The 18138-nt window shown below is 52.0% G+C and overlaps 1 pseudogene; it reads right to left on the bottom strand.

Annotated features, from left to right (window-relative positions):
* Window positions 1-16853: 16853 nt before the first annotated feature.
* LOC134377766 (dead end protein homolog 1-like) lies at window positions 16854-17868 on the bottom strand (annotated as a pseudogene).
* Between the last annotated feature and the right edge of the window lie 270 nt (window positions 17869-18138).

Below are 18138 nucleotides of genomic sequence, written 5' to 3'. Positions count from 1 at the left end.
GGAAAGAATGCTTCTGTACCTAGAGGCGACCAGGACGGTGTCACATCTACCATATGGTGGCACTACCTGCTTCTCATGTCTATTGTGGTTGTCTGACCTCTGACTAGAATGGAAGCCCAGGAGGGCAGGGAATGTAGTCTCCTCGGTTCATTGGAATATGGTCAGTGCCCAGAAAGTCACTGCACATAGTGTGACTTCAGATATGTTTGTTGAAGGAATGAACGCCAACCAACTCCTCCCAAGATATCTGGGTGCACCTGAAGCCCCTCTGCCAGCCTCCAGTCTCCCTGCTTTGAATACACCCAGAAGCCTACAGATAGAATCTCAAATGTGAAAAGAGTGAAGCCCAAGTCAACGAGGTCAGTGAGGGTGTGACAGAGACTTCCTCATGGGGGGTGGGGGCAGGAATCCTGAATGAGGACGACCGTGGCCCCTCCAGCAGAACTTTCCACAGGGCTGGACTCAGGAGCAGCACTTTCCATGGGGGACCCACTGGAGCTTGTTCCTGTTACCACCCACTGAACACAGGTGGGAACTGAGGCTCAGAGGGGTGTGGTGACAGTCCCAAGACTCACAGCTGGGAGGCAGCCGAGTGACACTGTGTGATCGAGGGGCAGAGTGCTCACCTGAGGAAAAGCAGGTGCAGCGCCTGCTGGGGAGTGGCAAAGTTCCTGAAGCTCAGGAGAAAGGTGTGCACGTAGGAGTGGTTGCCACGCATGACAGCGGGCACCAGGTGCTCCACCCACTTCTGCAGGGTGCCTGCGGGGACAGGCCACAACCTGTGGGTGGCATCTGGGCTGAGGGAAGACTTGTCTTCACTCTAGGTCAGGACAAGGGAAGAGATGCACAGTGAGAGCAACGTGAACCCCCAGGAGGGAAGGGGCTGGAGGCCAGTCTTAACCCCAGGGAGGACATGAGAGGACAGCCTGAGGGCCCAGGGTTCATGTACAGGGTGGTGGTTGCCACCCCCGCAGTCCCCTTTCACCCTCCAGCCCTGACCTGAGGTGTGAACGCACCAGGACCAGCAGGTTTATAAAGCCCCCACCCTCTGCCCCTGCCCTTGCCCTTGCCCTGGGAGGGTGTCCCATGTCCCCATGTCCCCCCTCACACAGGAGGAGGGTGTGCGGTCACCCAGGGAGGCTCACAGTGCTGGCCTGGCCTGGCCCGCCCTGCCCTGGGACACCTGACGTTACCTTTGGGGACCTCCTGCCAAATGGCCACAGGAGTCCGGGGCGAGGGCTGACCCAGCGCCGGAAGCATCGGACAAACCTCTCAGCCCAGGGCTGCCTGGGGCTACTGCCCCGGGACCTCGGGATACAGCACAACATCTCACTCTGCCTGTGGCCAAGTGAGCTGGGGAAGGGGCTGTGCATAGAATGTGGGTGCCAGGTTACCGAGTTCCGAGTTCAGTTGGGGTCTGTCGTCAAGGAAGTGAGGTCACTTCCTGGTACCTCATTTCCTGAACCCCTCCTCTGTGTACAAGACTGCAAGTGCCCCTCTGGGTACCTGACTGCTGACCCTCCTTCCCCATGAGCTCTCTCTATTGCCCACACTTCCACCAACACTGCCTGACCACACCCCTGTGCAAGGCCTGGGTGCAGCCAGCTTCACAGCTCGGAGGAGATACATGGAGGTTCAGCCCCAGCTCCTCCTTCTTATCACTTATGTGACCCTGGACAAGCCACTGTGACTCTCAGGACCTTCCCAGTCTCCCCTTCTGCACAGTGGTGATCATTCTAGCATCTCCTTCCTAAGGATGTCATCAGTCATGTGTGAGCAAACATCTCTGAAACCCATCCCATGACCAGTGTCACATGGAGCTAATGGACCAAACTAGAGACAAAAACCCATGACGGTGTGGAAGGTAGCATGGACTACAACTAATGACAGGTCTGGTTTCTGCCCTATAACCTTGAAAATGTTGCTTTTGCTCTTGGCCTGTTTTCCCTGTCTGCACCATAATTATTACAATACACCAAATTTTACACATAAGCAAAGATGTACAGAGTCTGAGTGAAAACAGCCGGCTGCAGAGTGGCAGTCTTGTCAGTAAGCAGTGACATCTTCTTGCATGGTCTTTCTCTCTGGACTTTCTTCTTTCCAGATCCTGCTTGGGTGGATTAATCTGGTACAGGTGACTAATCGTACCCATTTGCATGAGGATCTTTCAAAGTTGCACGATCAGCTTTTACAGTTGAGGACACTGACACAGAGATTTAACTTCCTGGGCTGCGGGGGGCAGGCCCATCTTTTGAAACTAGATGTGTTCGATTGAGACAGAGATGAGGAGGAGTGGGTTAGGGGGCACTCAGCTCCTGGCTGAGGCTTGCCAAATATTATCACCAAACCCAAGCCTGGTTGCTGTGTCCACATGGAAACCCAACAGGCTCTTTGACTTGTGGAGTGGAGCCGGGGTGGGAAGAGAAGGGGAGATCGTGTGCGGGCTGTGGTCCTCACAGTATGGCCCAGCCTGAAACTTCAGGGTGTCTAAAAATTCTAAACTTGAAACTGATTTTCCAGGTAATTAGAAAGGTAAGTTGTTGGAGTGAGCAGGACTGAAGCCATGTTGGGAACTAAAACTGCATGGGTTCTCAGAGATTTGAAAAGGACACAGATCCTTTTTCCCTTGGACTTCATTTCTCTGAGTTCCCTCTTTCCCCATGGTTATTTGATATTTTGAACCTCGGTTATGGGGCAAGATGACGTTCTACACATGGACGTGAAGCTGTTCTCCGGTCAGCCTGGAGCTGCAGAATTGCATGTGCTATCCAAGGAAGACTCACTAAAGCTATGCTCATTCCATCCCTCCAGCAGGACCCTGAGATAACAGCAAGGACGGGAGCAGAAACCAGACGGAGGCTGGCTGAGACTGCACCTGGTTCCTTGCACGTGCCCCTCCCTCCTGCTTTTCATTTCCCGTGCTCCATTCCCTCCGCTCCCCCTTAAACTCCCCTGAAACCCGAAAGTGGTAGACAGTTTCTAGTCTGTCTCCTTACACATCTGATGGTGAACTTCCTGCCTCGCACCAACATTTGGGACTCACCAGTCTTTTGTTTCTGATTGGTGAGCAAGCGGTGGGACCTGGATGCCAGGAACATACTTGTAAAGGTAGGAGGAGAGGACATATTTGATTGAACTCTTTGCAACTCAAGATGGGGCTTATAGGACTTCAGCTTGTGTTAGTTGATTGGGGGAGGGTTCAAGGAAGGGGTGGTTTTGTTCTAGACTGGGTGCTGTCAAAAAGCAAGAGCAATTCTATGATTATCTTAACTTTTACTTAGAAGCAGGCAAACTAGTGCAGGAAAGGGAGAGAGACAGCTGGCCCTTTTGTGGTTTGGACAAAGTTCTTGTTTTTGTCTGTTCTTAGACAGTTACAGAACGGTCTTGGTTTTTGTCTTGCTCCAGAAAGGTAACAGAGAGAGTGTTCTGGGACATGGTTTATGTTCAGTAGGAGAACTCCATGGCCTGGCTCAGCTATGGTGGTCAGGGGCTGCATTTTTTCTTTCTCAAAGTTCACATTATAATCGGTTGTTTTTTTCCTTTTTTTAAAAAAGATGACCGGTAAGGGGATCTTAACCCCTGACTTGGTGTTGTCAGCACCACGCTCACCCAGTGAGCTAACCAGCCATCCCTATATGGGATCTGAACCCGGGGCCTTGGTGTTATCAGCACCACACTCTCCCGACTGAGCCACAGGCCGGCCCTTGTTTTGTTTCTTTTCATCAAATACATTCTGTGTTAGTTCATTCCTGTTGCTTATAACAAAATACTTGAAAGTGGGTGATTTGTAAAGAAAACAAAATCTATTGCTTACAGTTTCTGAGGCTGGGAAGTCCAAAGTCCATCTGGTGGTGGTGACAGTGACCCCGGGGTCTCACATTTCAAGATGGTGGAAGCTGAGAGAACAAGACAGAGAAAGACAGACTCTCCTCTTCTTTTAAAGTCCTCAGAACCACACCCCTGACCATCATTTTTAATCCATTTGCTCCTGCATGGTCCTACAATCCAATCAGCTCTTCAAGGCTCCACCTTTCAACTACCATAATAGGATTTCCCATCCTCTTAACAGTCACAGTGGGGGCTAAGTTTCTTTCTTTTTCCTTTTTCTTTTTCTTTCTTTCTTTTCTTTTCTTTCTTTCTTTCTTTTTTTTTTTACAGCAAACAGGGATTTAATATAAATAGAAGCAGCATAGAGAAACTCAAAACTATACATAAGCCAAACCCAGATGCCAAGAAGTGGGGATGAAGGCAGGATTTCTGACCCTTTGGTTCAGCCGGCCCCGCAAATAAAATCCAACCAAAAGAAATCAAGAAAATAACCATGATTCATACTGAGCTGTGGGAGAAAGAGGGGTGAGGGGACAAAGGTAGGTGTGGGTGTCACCATGGGGTCAGGTCTGACCCTGGGCTGGGAGGGGGAGGGCAAGGTCCTTCACCACCACATAAGCCAAACCCGAGCCACCCAGGTGCTATGAGGCCCTGCCCGAGCAGGGAGGCTGTGTCACACATGCGGCAGGACCCCGCCCCTCCCCCAATGGGATCAGACAGTGGCCACCCAGGCCTGCTGGGCTGGAGACTGACACAGGCTCTGCCCTCCTTGTTTAGGCTGCCTGTGGAGGACGGGGTCACTGCTTCATGATGGCACCTGGCTCAGCCCCAGCAGACCAAAAGAAGCCGGCCCCAGACTCACTCAGTGCCTCCAGCAGCTGTGCGGACGCCGCATCCTTGGCTACGTCATGCCCGTGCTGCCCATCTGCGGCCAGCGCAACCCAGATAAGGCCTCTGAAAGGCACTGGATGACCAGGGATCACCGCCTGGTACCAGAAGTGGTGCCAGCCAGCAGGTCCTGTGCCCAAACACTTGGTGAGGAACACCGGGCTGCCCAGCCTCATTTGTTAGCACAGCAGCTGGAGGGCAGCCCGAGCCACTTGGGACCCTAGCCTGTCCCTAGCCAAGGCCAATCGGCTGCCCTGCGGCTGTAGGCAGCGCAGTGAGGGACCCGCAAGCTGCTGGCGGAGTCGCTGCTTCGGGCCTGGCTTGAGCCACTCCACGGCCACCTAAGCTGCACAGAGGCGTGACAGCCCTCCCGCTAGGGCCTTTGGGGGCACGGCGGCGGCGGTGCGCTGCGAGCTGAACTTGAGCAGCGCGATCTTCGCGGGCGCCGCCAGGGCTGGGCAGCGGCAGCGCCTCCTGCAGGCCGGGCCCGGAGGCTGCAGCGCGAGCAGCAGCGGCGGCGGCTCCCGTCAGCGGCGACCCGTCCACGCGCAGCTCGCTCTTCTCGCCGCAGCGGGCGGCTGTGCAGCGGGGCCATGGCGGCCTGGGCGCCGCGCCGCGAGCTGCAGCGGGCGTCGGGAAGCCGCGGTTCAGGCCGCCGAAGGTCATGGGCAGGCGGATCTCGCAGGCGGCCCGCGCGCTGCCACAGTGGGATCCCCTGGTGCTCGTAGACGTCCTGGGGCAGCCGCCCGAGAGCACCTCCGAGCCGGCCGGCGGCGGGCTGCCCACCCGGCCTGGGGCTGGCCCGCCGTCCTTCCTCTGCCCCTCCACCTGCACCAGGCGGACGCCCGTCTCCCTGACCCGCGCCTCCAACGCCGCCTCGTTCTCTGGATTCACCTGCTCACCCTGGAGCTCACACGCCCGCTTGGACTCGTAAGTTTCTACTACAGAAAACCTGGGGAGTACAAGTCAAGCCTCAGTGAGTTTGGGCGGACACAATTCAATCCACTACGCTTTCCCCCTACTTTAAAAAAAATGACTTTTTGAAAACCAGGTCTGTTGTCTTATTAAAAAAAAAATGTCATTCTGGAGCAATCTCATAATTTCTTTGTGATGGCATTTAACTTGTTCCAATAAGCTGAATATAGGTCTAACGGCTTAGAAAGGTTAAATAAAACTTTTTTCTGGCAAGAATACAGTCTGGACGATGTCAGGAGGTGAATACATCCTGGCAAGAGGTATGGAATAGAATGGTAGATTGCCTCACTGCTAGTGATGTTAAATTTGTTTAACTTATTTTTATTTGTTAGTGATGTTAAATTTGATAACCTGGTTCAAGTTGACAGCAAACTTCTTCAGTATGAAGGATGGTCAGTGAGCCAGCCATTTGTCTGTGGGTACTTTGGTGCTATGCAAGTATCTGCTTCCCAAGACCCTCTTTCCAGCTTCACTTATCAAAACCTTAGTCGATGATTTTATTGTTCATTCTACATTTATTAGATGGCACTTTTTTCTTTTCTTTCCTTTTCTTTCCTTTTCTTTTCTTTTCTTTTTTTTTTTTTTGACTGGCCAGTACCGGGATCTTAACCCATGACCTTGGTGCTACAAGGCTGTGCTCTAAACAACTGAGCTAACCAGCCAGCCCCCTAGGTGTCATTTTTCTATAAGGAATTTTCTCTTCTCATCTGGGGATAAACTGCAGTTCCTCCTAAAACAGGGCATACTTCATCATTTTCCCTTTCAATGTTGAATTTTTTATGATTTTTAAATCTTTCTCTTCTTTTCCATTTTTCAGTGCTGGATTTTAAAGTAAGAATTAGCCATGTGAGTCATCTCAAATCATGACAAATAAGTGTTTCGCCCCCTTCGTTTCCAGTATCATTAAGGATTTGTGGATTTTTTTTTCAATGTTTTATAAGAAGTTATTACTATCTTTTCTTCGTGATGCTCAAATTGTCCCAAATTTGGGCAGTGGGAACTCCTTCAAGTTGGCTATGTAACTGCAGACAAGATTGACAGAATCCGTCTTTTAGGGCCCCGAGTCAGATCCAGCCTCCTGCCTGTTCTGGTAAATACAGTTTCCTTAGAACACAGCCATGCCCACTTCATTCACATATTTTCTCTGGCTGCTTTTTACACTCTAAAGGCAACAGAAACCACATGGACCAAAAATCCTAAAACATTTTCTATGGGGCCTTTTACAGTAAAAGCTTGCCAACCCCTATTCTAGAGGCAATTGATAACATGATATTGTGTGCAAAGGGCTTTTTGTCAGATGACTCTTGTTATTTAATGATTTAAACTATTTTAAATTTATTTTTCTAATTGTTGCTTAGATAGAGAAATATATTTGATTTTTGTATTGATTTTGTAGCCAGGGAATTTCTTAACTGATGTATTCATTCTAATAATTTATCTGTTGATCTTTTTGGATATTATATGATTATGTTATATACATAGAATTTTATTTTTTCCCTTCTAATACTTATACCTTTTCCTTTTTATTCCCCGGTAGCTAGAACCACCAGTACACGTGACATAGAAGTGCTGAAAACCAGTCTCCCGTCTCTTTCATAATATCAGGTAGAAAATTTTAATTACTTTAAATACAAAACTTTCAGGGACATACCTTCGTATATTAAAAGGATACTTAATTCTTGGAAATATTTTCTCTTTAAATACTTTTCTGGGGCTGGCCAGTTGGCTCCGTTAGTTAGAGCATTCTGTTGCTAACACCAAGGTTAAGAGTTCGGACCCCAATACGTGCCAGCTGCCAAAACAGAAACAAAAACCAACTTTTTGGAGTATAAAATTATGTGTTTTATTATAATATCATCTTTTTTACTTAATATATTCTAAGCATTGTCATTAAGTATTATGTTGTTTTTCTTCTACAAGATTTTAATACCTACGTGGTATTCCGTCACAGGCTTAGTTAGACATTAATCCATTTCGTCAATCTCCTATTGGAATTTTCTATTCTCTCCAAGTCTGTGACAAATTAACCGCTTCCCTATTCTCTCTCTCTCTCTCTCTCTCTCTGCTTTTCCTGTGTCTGGTTAGTACGGGGATCCCAACCCATGCCTTCGTTGGTGTTCTAAGACTGTGCTCTAACCAACTGAGCTAACTGGCCAGCCCTCCCGTTCTCTTTCACAATGACCACTTCTATTTATAGATACTTAGTATGTAGGAACGATTCTACGTGTCATCTGGACAACAAAGCTCAGTGAGCCCTCAAGAAGTGTACAGTTTGGTTAGAAAACGTTGACACACAGGGAATAGCAAGGCCAAGGGCAGAGGAAGGGCGGGATTGGCACCTTTTGGAACAGAGAGGAGCTGGGAGGAGTGTAAGGGACAGGTCACCCAGGTTTGAAGACCAGGGTAAGGATTTGGGAGTTTATCCCGAGAGCAATGGAGAAGTGGGGGGATGGCAAGACACAACTGGCCTTTTAAAAAATGCCTCTTGTTGGCTCCTTTTTAATCTTCAGTTTTCTGTGACCCCTCAATTGATCTATCGTACAATGTCACCAGTTAGTCTTTGGCCACCCTACCCTCTCACCTCAGAATTAATCTGCACATAATGACACAGCCCAAGAAGACATACTTCTCGCTTTACATCATGAAAGAACATGTGGAAACTTCTTGGAAGTTTCTCAGGAAGGAAGAGGAGAGGCTCACAATATACGTGGCAGCCAAAACTGAATCTTTGAATGTTCTCCCCCAACCCCTGCCCCAAAGCTCCACTACATACATCAGTGGCCTCAAATCACTGTTTTCTCACCCCAAACTGAAAACGTCCACCTTTCTCCTTACCCCGCCCCTCTTATCCCCAGCCTCAGTTCTTGCCTTCTGTGTCCCTGCAGCCCTTTATGTAGGAGGGATCTTGTCCTCTTGTCAATTTTCCCTGTTTTCAATGTTTGTCTGGGTGGGGGAGAAGGGGAGAGGAAGGTCCACAGAAGGGCGGACAAAGATGTGCTGGGAAGGATAGCCATGATTCTTGGTTTGCTCTGGGCAATGGTTTATTTTGATTTTCAGTTAATATCTGGTGTGGCTATTCATCTTTTGAATTATAAACACGTCGTACTCAGATTACCATCTGATAGTATTTTTACAATAAAGAAATCTACTTTTTGGTTTGCTTTTGGCAGCTGGCCGATGTGGGGATCCAAACCTTGACCTTGGTGTTACAGGGGGGCTTTAACCACCAAGCTAACTGGCCAACGAGAAAGTTATGTTGGATGGTACTTTAAGGACACTCAAGTGAGGCCCCTCTTAAGGTTGAGCAGCATGAGTCTGAGCGCCTTGGTCCACCGCTCCTCTGTGTTCCAAAGGGTGGTGATGGAGCAGCATTCCCTGCTGCCCCCAGCGTCCTCCAGCAGGCCTTTGCCCACGTGGCTCTTGTAGGGCAGGCAGAGGCCCTGCTCACCCTTCCCAGCCTCTTCCTTGAACTGCTGCATGCCGTCCAGGAAGGCCTGCATGGCATGGTCAAGTCTGTTACTCAAGAACTCACCCCACCCGCATAATAGAACAGGGGCAGCTCAGTGGAGCCATCTGTTAAGGACTTCAGATAGGAGTGGTTTCTACAGGGGACCAGCCTGTACCTCTGAAACGGCAGCCCAGTCACATTGGACAGGGCAAGCAGCAGCAGTGCCGTCTGTCCCCAGGCAGCATTAATCTCATCCCAGTGCACGGGGACAGTGGGGGAGAGGACCCAGTCTAAAGTTACTGATGACGCCCAAGGGGCCCTCCTCCCAGGTCTTAAACGTAGCATTGAAGATGTTGGTTTTCTTCAGCCAGTGCAGCTGCCCACGGGCGTGGCGCAGCTGGTTCTCCACGCTCCTCAGCTCATCCTACAGTCCCAGCTGTTGCCACTCCAGTGCCCTGCAGTCCCTCTGGACCCACCGCTCCCACTGCTGCAGCTCTGCAGTCTCGGCCTGGGCTGCCTGCAGCTCCGCAGCCGCCCTTGCAAGGTTCACGTCCACGTCCTCCAGCTCCCGGGCCAGCCTTGCCTCCTCCCGTTCCAGGTCCCCCAGCTCTGTCTGCAGCTCCTCCTGCCCCACCTGCTCGCTGGTGTCCAGGCAGTGCCTGTAGTCCTGGCTCTCGAGCTGTTTCAGACTCCGGGTTATCCGACGGAATAATGCCCCTTTCTCTGATCATGAAGAATTTTCCAATCTGGGGTTTGTCTTTTAAGCTTTGGACATTATTCTTGGTTTGTTTTGACCAGGAAAAGTCAGTCTTTTCCTCTGTGGCATCTGGCTCTCCACTCATTCAAAAGTAGTTCCTATTTCAAGATTAGGGCAATAATAACTATCGGGGCTTTGTGTCTCTACATATAGTCTTTGATTTTTCTGTCATTTTCCTCTTACTGGAAACATAAAATAAAAATTAATCAGTTCCTTCTCATGTTATGTGGCCAGATACAAAAGACCACATAACTGTACTGATAGGAACAATCCACGACAGGTCAATTCACACACACAGAAAATGGAGTGGTTGTCAGGGACTAGGAGAGGTGGGATGGGGAGTGACAGCTTAATGGCTGCAGAGCTGATGAAGCTGTTCTCTCACTAGACAGAGGTGAGGGCTGCAGCACATGAGAAATGTACTTCACGCCACTGAATTGTAATTTTGAAAATATTAAAACACTTTATTTTATACAAGGGATATAAGTGAAGAGAAAAGATGATAAAACTTGGGAGATGCAGGACAAAGACAAAAACGAGGACAAGCACGGTGGCAGGGAAGGGGAAGGACAGCTCTGGAGTGGGGACTGGTGAGGGTGTTTGTGGGAGCTCTGGAGGCGGGGCTCCCCTGGGTGCTGGTGTTTCTTCCACTTCTTTTGATGTTTCAGGGGTGGTTAGGTGAGCTTGCTCTGGCTCTGTCTAGCTCTTGCTCTTGCTCAGGCTCGGGCTCGGGCTCGGGCTCTAGATCTTCCTCTGGCTCTGGCTCAGGCTCAGGATCTTGCTCGTGCTCGGGCTCGGGCTCGGGCTCGGGCTCGGGCTCAGGATCTTGCTTTCGCTCTGGCTCTGGCAGTGGAGGTGGAGCTGGAGCTGAAGATGGCCTTAGCTCTTGGGACACTTGTTCAGCCTGGGCAGAAGCTGGAACTGGAGTGACAACAATTGAAAATATCAACATGAGTTTCTATGTCTCTTCCAATGACAGTCTTTCTGAGAAGCCCAAGTCCAGAGACCCAGCCTCAGGAAGTCTCCCCACACTGCAGGACACTGCATGATTGTTCTGAGTACTCAGTGCCCCTGTCCCCAGCCTGCTTCTGGAAACTCTGCTCTGTGTGGCCCAGCCCAGCCCCCTCCCCAAACCCTCACAGGCACCCACCCTCTTCCTCCTCAGCCTCAGTCTCTGCCTCACTGGGCTCCAGGTGCTCCAGCTTCTCCAGCTGCGCCAGAAGAAGATCAGCCTTACGCTCCGCCTCTGAACCCGGCATATTGACACGGACATGGGCCAGCAGAGACTTCAAACCATGAAACTCAGGAGGCTCGTGGAAGTCAATGGAATAGAATTCCAGCCAGATCTCTAGGATGGAGGACATGGCACTGGGGGAGAAAGGTGGGCAGCAGCATCAGAGGCCTGGCCTATCCCTCTATGCTGCCCTCTCAGGGCTCCCCTGAGTGAGCTGCAGTCTTGTACCCTGTGCCCCTGCCTGGCCATAGACCAGCCCCTCCAATGTCCACCCCCAGTACAGCAGCCCCGGCAGAGATGGTCCTGGAAACCAAGGAGGGGCTGGCAAAAGCCTCTGTGGGGGGAGCCTTCAATCACTGGTGTGACCACCTTTCCCTTCTTCAGGGAAACCTGACAGCCTCCTCTGTCTGGGTCCCTGCCCCGTCCCTATTGGAATGACCTGTCCATCAGGGCAGGAGGGTGCTGTCTGCTCTGGGCATTACTCGCTGGCACACAGGAGGTGTCCAGGAATATCTGATGAATGAGGAAACAGAGGGAGGCTCTGCTCCCCTGGCCTTCCCAGGGCCCTTGGAAAACCCCAAACTTGAGGTGACACGTGGACGTGCTGCCCAACTGTCCCCATCCAAATCTGCATCTCCTCTTCCCACTGACACTGATCTCTTGACCCTGACCACACTCTGCACCACCAGCAGCAGCTGAGCATCCGCATGGGTGAGCATCCCCGAGTGTGAGCGGGATGCTCTGCACACCTGCTCTGGCTCAGCACGGGCTCTGGGGGTGTGGGCAGGGCTGGATGGGAGGGGTGGGGGCAGGTTCTCTCTGGGCTCACTCTGCTCTCCAGCCTCTCGCACACCCTACAGTGCCTGTGGCCCCCTCCCCAGCTCATCTTGACTCCTTTTCCTGCAGGAAAGCCTGTGCCCTGGGCCCTGTAGCACGAATCATAAGATGTGTGGCAGCCAGAGTTCTGCCAGCCCCCCCATCCACAGGCCCCCACCGACCACACACAGTTCTGTGGAGATGGGAGCCCCTCCATGTGCACCCAAACCCCACTCACCATTTTAGCTGCTCCAGGGCTCCGCCATCCCCATGAAAATTGGAAAGAATGCTTCTGTACCTAGAGGCGACCAGGACGGTGTCACATCTACCATATGGTGGCACTACCTGCTTCTCATGTCTATTGTGGTTGTCTGACCTCTGACTAGAATGGAAGCCCAGGAGGGCAGGGAATGTAGTCTCCTCGGTTCATTGGAATATGGTCAGTGCCCAGAAAGTCACTGCACATAGTGTGACTTCAGATATGTTTGTTGAAGGAATGAACGCCAACCAACTCCTCCCAAGATATCTGGGTGCACCTGAAGCCCCTCTGCCAGCCTCCAGTCTCCCTGCTTTGAATACACCCAGAAGCCTACAGATAGAATCTCAAATGTGAAAAGAGTGAAGCCCAAGTCAACGAGGTCAGTGAGGGTGTGACAGAGACTTCCTCATGGGGGGTGGGGGCAGGAATCCTGAATGAGGACGACCGTGGCCCCTCCAGCAGAACTTTCCACAGGGCTGGACTCAGGAGCAGCACTTTCCATGGGGGACCCACTGGAGCTTGTTCCTGTTACCACCCACTGAACACAGGTGGGAACTGAGGCTCAGAGGGGTGTGGTGACAGTCCCAAGACTCACAGCTGGGAGGCAGCCGAGTGACACTGTGTGATCGAGGGGCAGAGTGCTCACCTGAGGAAAAGCAGGTGCAGCGCCTGCTGGGGAGTGGCAAAGTTCCTGAAGCTCAGGAGAAAGGTGTGCACGTAGGAGTGGTTGCCACGCATGACAGCGGGCACCAGGTGCTCCACCCACTTCTGCAGGGTGCCTGCGGGGACAGGCCACAACCTGTGGGTGGCATCTGGGCTGAGGGAAGACTTGTCTTCACTCTAGGTCAGGACAAGGGAAGAGATGCACAGTGAGAGCAACGTGAACCCCCAGGAGGGAAGGGGCTGGAGGCCAGTCTTAACCCCAGGGAGGACATGAGAGGACAGCCTGAGGGCCCAGGGTTCATGTACAGGGTGGTGGTTGCCACCCCCGCAGTCCCCTTTCACCCTCCAGCCCTGACCTGAGGTGTGAACGCACCAGGACCAGCAGGTTTATAAAGCCCCCACCCTCTGCCCCTGCCCTTGCCCTTGCCCTTGCCCTGGGAGGGTGTCCCATGTCCCCATGTCCCCCCTCACACAGGAGGAGGGTGTGCGGTCACCCAGGGAGGCTCACAGTGCTGGCCTGGCCTGGCCCGCCCTGCCCTGGGACACCTGACGTTACCTTTGGGGACCTCCTGCCAAATGGCCACAGGAGTCCGGGGCGAGGGCTGACCCAGCGCCGGAAGCATCGGACAAACCTCTCAGCCCAGGGCTGCCTGGGGCTACTGCCCCGGGACCTCGGGATACAGCACAACATCTCACTCTGCCTGTGGCCAAGTGAGCTGGGGAAGGGGCTGTGTATAGAATGTGGGTGCCAGGTTACCGAGTTCCGAGTTCAGTTGGGGTCTGTCGTCAAGGAAGTGAGGTCACTTCCTGGTACCTCATTTCCTGAACCCCTCCTCTGTGTACAAGACTGCAAGTGCCCCTCTGGGTACCTGACTGCTGACCCTCCTTCCCCATGAGCTCTCTCTATTGCCCACACTTCCACCAACACTGCCTGACCACACCCCTGTGCAAGGCCTGGGTGCAGCCAGCTTCACAGCTCGGAGGAGATACATGGAGGTTCAGCCCCAGCTCCTCCTTCTTATCACTTATGTGACCCTGGACAAGCCACTGTGACTCTCAGGACCTTCCCAGTCTCCCCTTCTGCACAGTGGTGATCATTCTAGCATCTCCTTCCTAAGGATGTCATCAGTCATGTGTGAGCAAACATCTCTGAAACCCATCCCATGACCAGTGTCACATGGAGCTAATGGACCAAACTAGAGACAAAAACCCATGACGGTGTGGAAGGTAGCATGGACTACAACTAATGACAGGTCTGGTTTCTGCCCTATAACCTTGAAAATGTTGCTTTTGCTCTTGGCCTGTTTTCCCTGTCTGCACCATAATTATTACAATACACCAAATTTTACACATAAGCAAAGATGTACAGAGTCTGAGTGAAAACAGCCGGCTGCAGAGTGGCAGTCTTGTCAGTAACCAGTGACATCTTCTTGCATGGTCTTTCTCTCTGGACTTTCTTCTTTCCAGATCCTGCTTGGGTGGATTAATCTGGTACAGGTGACTAATCGTACCCATTTGCATGAGGATCTTTCAAAGTTGCACGATCAGCTTTTACAGTTGAGGACACTGACACAGAGATTTAACTTCCTGGGCTGCGGGGGGCAGGCCCATCTTTTGAAACTAGATGTGTTCGATTGAGACAGAGATGAGGGGGAGTGGGTTAGGGGGCACTCAGCTCCTGGCTGAGGCTTGCCAAATATTATCACCAAACCCAAGCCTGGTTGCTGTGTCCACATGGAAACCCAACAGGCTCTTTGACTTGTGGAGTGGAGCCGGGGTGGGAAGAGAAGGGGAGATCGTGTGCGGGCTGTGGTCCTCACAGTATGGCCCAGCCTGAAACTTCAGGGTGTCTAAAAATTCTAAACTTGAAACTGATTTTCCAGGTAATTAGAAAGGTAAGTTGTTGGAGTGAGCAGGACTGAAGCCATGTTGGGAACTAAAACTGCATGGGTTCTCAGAGATTTGAAAAGGACACAGATCCTTTTTCCCTTGGACTTCATTTCTCTGAGTTCCCTCTTTCCCCATGGTTATTTGATATTTTGAACCTCGGTTATGGGGCAAGATGACGTTCTACACATGGACGTGAAGCTGTTCTCCGGTCAGCCTGGAGCTGCAGAATTGCATGTGCTATCCAAGGAAGACTCACTAAAGCTATGCTCATTCCATCCCTCCAGCAGGACCCTGAGATAACAGCAAGGACGGGAGCAGAAACCAGACGGAGGCTGGCTGAGACTGCACCTGGTTCCTTGCACGTGCCCCTCCCTCCTGCTTTTCATTTCCCGTGCTCCATTCCCTCCGCTCCCCCTTAAACTCCCCTGAAACCCGAAAGTGGTAGACAGTTCTAGTCTGTCTCCTTACACATCTGATGGTGAACTTCCTGCCTCGCACCAACATTTGGGACTCACCAGTCTTTTGTTTCTGATTGGTGAGCAAGCGGTGGGACCTGGATGCCAGGAACATACTTGTAAAGGTAGGAGGAGAGGACATATTTGATTGAACTCTTTGCAACTCAAGATGGGGCTTATAGGACTTCAGCTTGTGTTAGTTGATTGGGGGAGGGTTCAAGGAAGGGGTGGTTTTGTTCTAGACTGGGTGCTGTCAAAAAGCAAGAGCAATTCTATGATTATCTTAACTTTTACTTAGAAGCAGGCAAACTAGTGCAGGAAAGGGAGAGAGACAGCTGGCCCTTTTGTGGTTTGGACAAAGTTCTTGTTTTTGTCTGTTCTTAGACAGTTACAGAACGGTCTTGGTTTTTGTCTTGCTCCAGAAAGGTAACAGAGAGAGTGTTCTGGGACATGGTTTATGTTCAGTAGGAGAACTCCATGGCCTGGCTCAGCTATGGTGGTCAGGGGCTGCATTTTTTCTTTCTCAAAGTTCACATTATAATCGGTTGTTTTTTTCCTTTTTTTAAAAAAGATGACCGGTAAGGGGATCTTAACCCCTGACTTGGTGTTGTCAGCACCACGCTCACCCAGTGAGCTAACCAGCCATCCCTATATGGGATCTGAACCCGGGGCCTTGGTGTTATCAGCACCACACTCTCCCGACTGAGCCACAGGCCGGCCCTTGTTTTGTTTCTTTTCATCAAATACATTCTGTGTTAGTTCATTCCTGTTGCTTATAACAAAATACTTGAAAGTGGGTGATTTGTAAAGAAAACAAAATCTATTGCTTACAGTTTCTGAGGCTGGGAAGTCCAAAGTCCATCTGGTGGTGGTGACAGTGACCCCGGGGTCTCACATTTCAAGATGGTGGAAGCTGAGAGAACAAGACAGAGAAAGACAGACTCTCCTCTTCTTTTAAAGTCCTCAGAACCACACCCCTGACCATCATTTTTAATCCATTTGCTCCTGCATGGTCCTACAATCCAATCAGCTCTTCAAGGCTCCACCTTTCAACTACCATAATAGGATTTCCCATCCTCTTAACAGTCACAGTGGGGGCTAAGTTTCTTTCTTTTTCCTTTTTCTTTTTCTTTCTTTCTTTTCTTTTCTTTCTTTCTTTATTTTTTTTTACAGCAAACAGGGATTTAATATAAATAGAAGCAGCATAGAGAAACTCAAAACTATACATAAGCCAAACCCAGATGTCAAGAAGTGGGGATGAAGGCAGGATTTCTGACCCTTTGGTTCAGCCGGCCCCGCAAATAAAATCCAACCAAAAGAAATCAAGAAAATAACCATGATTCATACTGAGCTGTGGGAGAAAGAGGGGTGAGGGGACAAAGGTAGGTGTGGGTGTCACCATGGGGTCAGGTCTGACCCTGGGCTGGGAGGGGGAGGGCAAGGTCCTTCACCACCACATAAGCCAAACCCGAGCCACCCAGGTGCTATGAGGCCCTGCCCGAGCAGGGAGGCTGTGTCACACATGCGGCAGGACCCCGCCCCTCCCCCAATGGGATCAGACAGTGGCCACCCAGGCCTGCTGGGCTGGAGACTGACACAGGCTCTGCCCTCCTTGTTTAGGCTGCCTGTGAAGGACGGGGTCACTGCTTCATGATGGCACCTGGCTCAGCCCCAGCAGACCACAAGAAGCCGGCCCCAGACTCACTCAGTGCCTCCAGCAGCTGTGCGGACGCCGCATCCTTGGCTACGTCATGCCCGTGCTGCCCATCTGCGGCCAGCGCAACCCAGATAAGGCCTCTGAAAGGCACTGGATGACCAGGGATCACCGCCTGGTACCAGAAGTGGTGCCAGCCAGCAGGTCCTGTGCCCAAACACTTGGTGAGGAACACCGGGCTGCCCAGCCTCATTTGTTAGCACAGCAGCTGGAGGGCAGCCCGAGCCCCTTGGGACCCTAGCCTGTCCCTAGCCAAGGCCAATCGGCTGCCCTGCGGCTGTAGGCACCGCAGTGAGGGACCCGCAAGCTGCTGGCGGAGTCGCTGCTTCGGGCCTGGCTTGAGCCACTCCACGGCCACCTAAGCTGCACAGAGGCGTGAAAGCCCTCCCGCTAGGGCCTTTGGGGGCACGGTGGCGGCGGTGCGCTGCGAGCTGAACTTGAGCAGCGCGATCTTCGCGGGCGCCGCCGGGGCTGGGCAGCGGCAGCGCCTCCTGCAGGCCGGGCCCGGAGGCTGCAGCGCGAGCAGCAGCGGCGGCGGCTCCCGTCAGCGGCGACCCGTCCACGCGCAGCTCGCTCTTCTCGCCGCAGCGGGCGGCTGTGCAGCGGGGCCATGGCGGCCTGGGCGCCGCGCCGCGAGCTGCAGCGGGCGTCGGGAAGCCGCGGTTCAGGCCGCCGAAGGTCATGGGCAGGCGGATCTCGCAGGCGGCCCGCGCGCTGCCACAGTGGGATCCCCTGGTGCTCGTAGACGTCCTGGGGCAGCCGCCCGAGAGCACCTCCGAGCCGGCCGGCGGCGGGCTGCCCACCCGGCCTGGGGCTGGCCCGCCGTCCTTCCTCTGCCCCTCCACCTGCACCAGGCGGACGCCCGTCTCCCTGACCCGCGCCTCCAACGCCGCCTCGTTCTCTGGATTCACCTGCTCACCCTGGAGCTCACACGCCCGCTTGGACTCGTAAGTTTCTACTACAGAAAACCTGGGGAGTACAAGTCAAGCCTCAGTGAGTTTGGGCGGACACAATTCAATCCACTACGCTTTCCCCCTACTTTAAAAAAAATGACTTTTTGAAAACCAGGTCTGTTGTCTTATTAAAAAAAAAATGTCATTCTGGAGCAATCTCATAATTTCTTTGTGATGGCATTTAACTTGTTCCAATAAGCTGAATATAGGTCTAACGGCTTAGAAAGGTTAAATAAAACTTTTTTCTGGCAAGAATAC

The sequence above is a fragment of the Cynocephalus volans genome, chromosome 5 (assembly GCF_027409185.1).
Source record: "Cynocephalus volans isolate mCynVol1 chromosome 5, mCynVol1.pri, whole genome shotgun sequence".
NCBI classification, from domain to species: domain Eukaryota; kingdom Metazoa; phylum Chordata; class Mammalia; order Dermoptera; family Cynocephalidae; genus Cynocephalus; species Cynocephalus volans.
Note: the sequence above shows the minus strand (reverse complement) of the source record. Positions and strands in the feature narration are given on the sequence as shown.